Source organism: Castor canadensis, chromosome 1, assembly GCF_047511655.1.
Source record: "Castor canadensis chromosome 1, mCasCan1.hap1v2, whole genome shotgun sequence".
NCBI lineage: Eukaryota > Metazoa > Chordata > Mammalia > Rodentia > Castoridae > Castor > Castor canadensis.
The window spans coordinates 124,856,452-124,865,086 of record NC_133386.1 but is presented as its reverse complement, the minus strand read 5'-3'; positions in this window follow the sequence as shown (position 1 = coordinate 124,865,086).

The following is an 8,635-nucleotide window of genomic DNA, read 5'->3' as shown; positions in this document are numbered from 1 at the left end:
TGTAAGTAGTTGAGCCTACTGTGTTTGGGAGGTTGGTGTTTGTTTTTGATACAGGGTATTCCTATATAGCCCAAGTAAGCCTTAAGTTTGTGATCCTCCTGCCTCAGCCTCTCAAGTGCTAGAATTGCAGATATACACCACCACAACTGGCCTCATTTTTTTGTAGTAAAAGTAATAGTTAAGTTTATTAGGAAAGGAATTTACAGTGTAACAGGATAAAGTGGGGTGGGGGGAACATTAGAAACATTTTCTGCTTCCCATGCAGGAACTGGAGTAGAGTTTGGCCTTATTCTTTTGGATACTCTATGTAATACTCCTTGTTACCACCTTGCTAGCTACCACTCTCATTTGTAGCCATGCTCCTTTAAAAAGTAGTCATTATCAAGTTTCATACTGTTCACTATTAACTTGTTGCAATGTGTTCCCCCTCTAGTGGCTATAGTGTCAGTGGTTTTCTGCCCTCATCCAATGGGTTTGTTAGTCCTTATTTTTATCTGATCTCTTTGAACCTCTTCTGTTTCTAAGATACAATTCTCATGATTGCTGGTTTTTCCTAGTTTCTCCTTTTCTTTACCAGGCTCCCTGTTAGGCAAATATGTTATTGTAATGCCCTTGTCTAAATCTTAGTTTCAAATGTGTTGCAAAATTTACAAACCCATGTAAGGTAGAGTGGTTTATCAATAAAGATTTGAGTAATGGATAGAAGAAAATGTGCCTATTTATCCTCTAGTCTATGTAAAAGTTCTTTAAAAACAGGCATCATCTCTCCATGAGGACTAGGAATTATTCTTATGTTCTTGTGTTAATTTTTTTAGCACTGTGACAGAATATTTGAGAAAACAAGGGAGGAGGGATTTATCTTGGTTCACTGAGAGGTATCAGAAATATGGGAGGAGAAAGCTGTTCCCTTCATGGCATCCAGGAAGTACACAGAAAGCAAGGTCTGGAATGAAATACACCCTTCAAAGTTATGCCTTCCGTAACCTACTTCCTCCATTTAGGCCCTACCTCCTAGTTTCTACCACCTCCCAATAATGCCATCAAATTATGAATCCATGAATGTATAATTCATTGATTAGGACACAGCACTCATGATTCAGTCACTTCCCGATAACCCTACCTCTAAGCATCACATTGGAGACCAAGCCTTTAACACAGTCTTATGAGAACATTTCAGATACAAACCATAACAGTTCTCTTCGTCAAATGTGTCATTCTTTGCAAATTTCATATCTCCCGTTGCAATAAAAGGTTAGAAGTGCTGTTAAGTATTCACAGTGCCATCACTCTTCAGAACCTATTTGTATTGAACTATATTACAGATTTTGCCTCTGCCATTTCCTAATACCACAATTTAATGCTGGTTACATCATTTATAATGCCACATCCATTGCGCACTAGAGTCTTCCGATGACTCAAAGTATTAGCTGCTCTTCACTGATTACAAAAAATGTAAGTCCTACCCAGAGTATGCTGGAAAATGAATAATTCATTTTCTAGTCATATTTACTATTTGAACTTCTGTAGCATAAATACTGAATACATAGACCAATCATCTCAAAACTTTTTGTCCTGTGATTAATGCATCCTAGATTATCTCAATGTTGGCCACATTCAAGAAGAATAGGCAAGAGGTTCATGGTGCAGCAAGAAGAGAGGTTTCATTTGTGCAAGGAATGTCCATTCCTCTTTTAGCTTGGCTTAAGCCTGAACCTGGAAAGCACAATATCATTATCAACTGGAAGCAAGAGGGGGCATTGAAAGGACTTTTTAGTGTTGTACAACAAGTTTTGAAAGGCCAAAAAGAAAGCGATCATGGCCTGAGATAAGATGTAGAACCTGCAGAGGGGGGTCAGGTGACCTCTCTGGTGGCAGCTGCAGGAAGCAGACGGTAAAGAACTCTCACTACCCTATAGACCAGACAGAACCCATGCACCAGCCCACACACACAACTCAATCCCAAGGGTCAATGGTGACCTTTGGTAGCCTGATTTCCAGTGTGAAAGGACCTAAAATGTGTCAACACCATTCTAGGAATCCCATCTTTTACCACATTGTGAAAAAACATTTCAGCCAGAGGGAGTGATCTTTTCAGACCTAGGAAGATTCTATGGGTACACACCAAGAATGGTGTGGAAATTTGGAGATTGCCTCAGATGGGAGAATCTGCATCTGCACTGACCCAGGCACAGAAATGAGACTTAGAATTTCTATTTCCAAAGGAGGCACTTCTGGGAACAAGTCTGGTCTCGCTTGGCCCCAGGTCCTGGAGGAGGATTTTAAAAATCTTGAGGAAGGCACACCAAAGCTCAAGTCACCCTGTAGCACATAGGCCTTGACAGGGTTCCTCTCTACCCAGGTCTCAGAGGTACTTTCTAACCATCCCTCACTGGCCTGGACTGCCTCCTTATTGGCCTGTATTTTAAAAGATGTTGCCTCTTAGTCTTCTGTTATTGGTTCTTTTCTATATGTATTATCTGAACAAATTCATCCATTCATCTACACTTACTACTTGTAGGCTGTTTAATTCAGAGCCTGTTATCTGGACTTTCTCCAAAGAATAATCTTGTATGTCAGACTTTTTTGTCTTCAGTTAAAATAGTTTATAATTTCCATGTTGTTTATTTAATCCATGAGTTATTTAAACATATGTTTCTTAATTCCCAAACATGAAGGATATTTTTTTCTGGTTATCTCTTTGTGATTGACTGCTACCTATATTACATTGTGGTCAGAGTATTTTATTTTACGTGGCTGAATCAGGTATGTTAATCAAGTCATTAAATTATATCTGTACTGTTTTTTTTCCCTGCTCTATCAATTACTGAAAGAGGATATTTAAAAAAAAAAAATCTTGTGCTGGGCTCTGGTGGCTCATGCCTGTAATCCTAGTTACTTGGGAACTGAGATCAGAAAGATCGCAATTCAAGGCCAGACTGAGCAAAAGAGTTTTCGCAACCCCACCCCCCACTCCATGTCAGCCAATATCTGAGTACAATGATATGCACCTGTCATTCCAAGCTACTTGAGAGGCCATAATTGAGAGCATTGACGTTCCAGGCCAGCCTGGGAAAAATATTTTATGAATCCCTCTCTCAACAGAAAAAAAAAAGCTGGGTGTTGTGGCATACACCTGTCATCCCAGTATCACCAAAAGAAGAATCTCCTGTGTGATTGTTATATATTAAAATATTGAACCTCAAAAATTCTTACGTTTTAGAACTAAGAGAACCATGGAAATCATCTAAGTGAGTGGTTTCTCATCCATGGGCTAGTCACTTAAATCACACAGGGGTCTCTTAAAAACATAATGGGCCTGGGCGTGTAGCACAGTCATAGAGCATGCTTAGACTCTCAAGGCCTAGATTCCTTCCTCAGCAAAAAAGAGGAAAAGAAAAAGAAAAGTGGGCACTGGTGGCTCACTCAGGAGGGAGAGATCAGGAGGATCACAGTTGCCAAGGGCAAATAGTTCACAAGACTCTTGGGGAAAAAAAACACAAAAAAGGGCTGGTGGAGTGGCTCAACAGGGTTAGAATGTCTGCCTAGCAAGCATGAGGCCCTGCAATTGTGAAGCCCAGTGCCACAAAAAAAAAAAAAAAATGCAAAAGACAACGCATACTGATAGTTGAGTTCTATTGCAGACAAGATTTATCAAAATCTGTGGGATAGCTCCCACCTAGTAATAGTTCCTTAAAATGTTCCAGGTGATTCTAATTGCAGCAAGAGTTAAAAACTGACCTAAGCCTCATAGATAAGAAAGCAGACCATGGGTGTTAAAAGTCTTGTCAAAGCTGGCAGAATGGCTTAAGTGGTAGAGTGCCTAGCAAGCATGAGTCCTGGAGTTCAAATCCCAGTACCACAATCAAACTAAAACAAAATGAAGTCAAAGATTCATGTAATGTAAGATTGAGGTTAGTAAGTAAACCACCTTAACTTTTTCTTTTTTTTTTGAGACAAAGCATTGCTATAGAGCCCAGGCTGGCCTTGCACTCGATATCTGCTTGCTTCAGCCTCCCTAGTGCTGGAATTGCAAGCATGCAACACCACACCCAGCTGAGCCATCCTAATTTATTATTATTATTTATTTGGTGCTTGGAGATCAAAAACCAGGGCTAAGCATGCTAGGTAAGCTTCTCTACCATGAGCTACATCCTCAGCCTAACCTTAATTCTTCTCTTTTTTTTTTTTTTTTTTGCAATACTGGAGTGTTGAGCTGAGGGCATTATGCTTGCTAGGCAGGTTCTCTACCACTTGAGCCACTTGCCAGCCCCTTTTTTGTGTTGGGTATTTTTGAGATAGGGTCCCACAAACTATTTGCCTGCACTGGCCTCAAACTGCAGTTCTCCTGATCTCTGCCTCCTGAGTAGCTAGGATTGCAGGCGTGAGCCACAAGTGCCTGTCTCTAACCTTCACTCTTTTCTTTCTTTCTTTACTTTTTTTTTCCTTATGGCACTGGGGCTTGAACTAAGGGCCTTCACCTTGAGCCGCTCCACCAGCCCTAATTTTTTTGTGAAGGGTTTTTTGAGATAGGTTCTTAAGAACTATTTGCCCAGCTTGGCTTCCAGCCATGATCCTCCTGATCTCTGCCTCCTAGGATTACAGGTGTGAGCCACTGGCACCCAGCTAACCTTCACTCATAATCAAGGATTCTATTATCTCATCTGCCTCCTTTCCTGTAACATATTAAAAACAAGTTGACAACATTTCTTTGATTTCAAGAATTCATACAAAAAACATCAGATGTTTTCTGTGTACTTGGTACTGAAGATAGAATGATTGAGTAGTAACATCAACACTGAAGTTGGGGACTGGCAGAGTGGCTCAAGTGAGAGAGTGCCTCCCTGGCAAGTGTGACACCCTGAGTTCAAAACCCCAGTACCACCAAAAAAAAAAAAAAAGAAACAGAAGGATTAACTAATGAGAAAGTGAAAAAATATGTAAATGTATGGAAAATCACAATGAAACCCCTTTATACAACTAATACACATTAATAAAAGAAAACATATGCACTTTTAAAAAAAAGGTTATTCAGTTAGCATTTTTCTTTAAAATTGTTGAAGTCACTGCCTAGTCTGGATCTTCTACATGAGGTCCCATAAATTTTATTTAGAATTCCATATGGGGGGGAATAAAAAAATTGTCTCCCGTTGAAACTAATATGCTCATATCAGTTTGTGCTTAACTGATACATTCTAATAATGAGAACTCCATTATTGACTAATTTACCCTTTTCCTGACAAGCCAAATAAGATGTTTAGTTCTTTTTTACTGATAGGAAATTAGTTCCCTCCTTGGATATTATTTTCTTAAAGAATTTTATCAAATAGATTAAAGGAAGTTCTCTTATTAAATATGCCAAGTTACTAATGGGAGAAATAGGACGACACCATTTTACAACCACCAATAATGAATATACTTATTGAACTTCAATGGCTGCTAACATTCCTAAATGAAGCAAAGATACATGCTTCCAAATGAAAGAATGTATCACTTCCTATAATCTTGTCAAAGGGATTGAATCTGACTAGTTATTTAAACCATCCAGCTATCAGTTTGCAAAATATATAACTAATACAACAAGCAAGCCTGCACCTAAAAATGAAATCAGCAAAATCTAGACTGTAGAAAACTGTAGCTCAAACCATATATATTCTTCAACAGGTGATTATTAAGAAAAGAGAGAGGAGGAACCTATATGCTAAATTTATTTAAAAGGTGCATGAGCATTGTAAATGCCTTGAGATGAGCACTTGGCTGCATCACTTTCTTGATTACCATGAAAGTCAAAATAGCAGTTACTTTAAGGAGGAAAGACGTTCCAAGTGGCTGGCAGAGTTCTATTTCTTCACCCAAATACAAGAGTGTTTAACATTTTTTTTAATTTATTGATTTGTGTGTGTGTGTGTAATACTTGAACTCAGGATCTCACACTTGCTAAGCAGGTGCTCTACCACCTGAGCCACTCAGTCAGTCCCAAGAGTGTTTAATCTTATAATACTTCCTAAGTGAGTCAATTCATATTGAAGATATTTAATGAACTATATAAATGATCCCTGAAAGTGTAGTCTATACTAAAGATATTTAAAAATTAATTCTAGGAAGAGAATATGCACATTATAATGAGGGAAGAGAAACATCTCTCTCTGAAACATCTTATTGGTATGCTAAATATTTTGTCATTTATTCCCTAAAAATAACCTTTGAGGATCAAGGAAGATATCCTTGGAAACTACATTTACACAGGTCAAGTAGTTTAGTCAAATTCAAGGTTGCATCACTAATGAGTGGCAGGATCAGTGTACTTCATTGCCTGTCCTAAAACTAAGGAGCAGTGCTTCATGAACACTCTCAGTACCTCTCAATCTAGGTATTTCTCTGTGAAACATCTTCCTCCTTGTTAGGCTAGTGGCTGCAACTACCTGAATAATTTAAAGTAAGACATAGATTAAGTATTCTGCAATATTTTTGTCATATTAATCACATGCTTTTCAACCCGAAGTAATGTATGATGTGATGAGAGAAAATTATCTCTCAGGAAAAGAAATTAATTCACCTGTAAAAATCTCACTTTTCCTCTAACTGGACCCAGTCTGATTGCTGCAATTCCCTTTAGGTGCTAAGCTGAAGTGCATGACCATTTTGCCCACCTCCCTTCCTCACAGGCTGAAGCATTTTCTGCTGACTAACTAGAGATACCAGTTCTGCCAAGAGTCCGTGTTTGTCCATTCCTTGCCTGCCTTGAGTAGGAAACAATAACTCATGACATTGTAAAACTAGGGTCCTACCAGCAGCCTTTCATTTGAAGTAACTGCAAGGGCTCGGGGCCAGGTTGGCAGATGTAATAGTACTTGTAACCAGATCCAGGTGCTATAGATGCTTGCCATTGACTATGACCCCAATAAGTACAAATCAATCAAAGCATGGTGAAAGTGGATATTACCCAAGATGACTAAAATAGATCCCCAAAACCAGCAGTGGCTTTGAAGACCTGGACTTAAGCTATGTATGTATGATAAAATAGCTATATTTCAGCAAGACTTAAACAGATTACATTTCTCAGGGCTTTTGCTTTGGCTAGTAAAAAATAAAGGAGATTGATCAAAGGCATGTAAGCAAACATTAATTTGAAAATGTTGAAAGGACATGATTAAGTTAACTTCAGTCAATAAATGCCATTGACAATATGCTGTAACTCTTCCTCGATTTGGGGGCACTTCTTATATAACATAGGATAAGTAGCCATGGCAACTCTAATATTAAACCTATAAGGAAACCTGATTATACAATCAGACTGATTAACTAGATACTATCTCTCAGTGCTTGATGACTAGTTTATTTCATATATGTAGTATTATTTACTGTTCATTATGTGCCTTTTATATGCCAGACACTAGGACATTTTACCCATAATATTCCATGTAATCCTCAGAATAACACTATTGTAGAGACAGTATCAGCTCAGTTTTAAAGAGGGAAAATTGAAGCATAGGGTGAAATAATTTGTTCATGGTCACAATAGGTGTGTGGTAAAGCTAGAGTTCAAACTGACTTTTGTCTGTAAAACCATATTCTTCTTACAAATGTTAAGGCAAAGGTTGCTACCCTAATATCCATTCTTTCCCCCTGTATGTAACAAACAAACTCTTATTTTATTCATGGCAACAATATTCCCTGTCAAAAGACTGTATTTTCTAGACTATATTTTCTAAATGTGAACGAAGTGTGTTGTGACACTTAAAGCTTATTTTCCCCTATGTACTTGAGGACATAGCTTCAGATACTGACTTCCTCTCACTTGTATCATGAATCATTCCATGATCATTCTCATCAGCACCAATATCTCCTCTTTTAAAAACAAAACTTGGGCTGGGGGCATGGATCAGGTGGTAGAGTGATTGCCTAGCATGTTCAAGGCCCTGGATTCAATCTCCAGATCTGCCAAAAAAAAAAAAGGTTTTGGTTTCACACCAGTTTATTCTATAATCACTGTCTCCATTTCCTCTCTCCCAGTTCTCCTAAACGCACACAAGGCATTCTTTCAGATTCATTGCTCTTCTAAAATAGCTCTTTCAGGTTCACCAACAACCTTCACTTGCTAACTCCGTGATCATCCCTTGGTCCTTAGTCCTCATCTTTACTACATTAGCAGCATTTGGTATAGATCATGGCCTCCAAAGCACTTTTTTCACTAGGCTTTGAGAACATGACTGGTTCTCTTTCTCATTTTACTGGTCATTGCTTCTGTCCTACTTACTAAATCTAACTGGATGTTGGAATGCCTCAGTTCAGTTCTCAGACCTCTATTTACAATCACTTTTTTGATAATGTCAAACACTTCCATGACTTAAACACTATCTGTATACAATCAGCTCACAAATTTCTATCTCTGGCCTGATTTCTTGTGAAATTTCAAAAATACATCTAATTGCCAACTCAATGTCTTTTTTTGAACATTCAAGACATCTTAAGCTTCCTGAGTTCCATATCAAATTCCTGGATCACGCCATTCACTAAATCCCTTCCTATAGTATTTTCCAGTTGCTTGAGGCAAAAAAGAATGCACTTTTTTTTTTTTTTGAGGCAAGGTCTCACTATGTAGCCTAGGTTGGTCTCAAACTCAAGATCCTAGATCTGC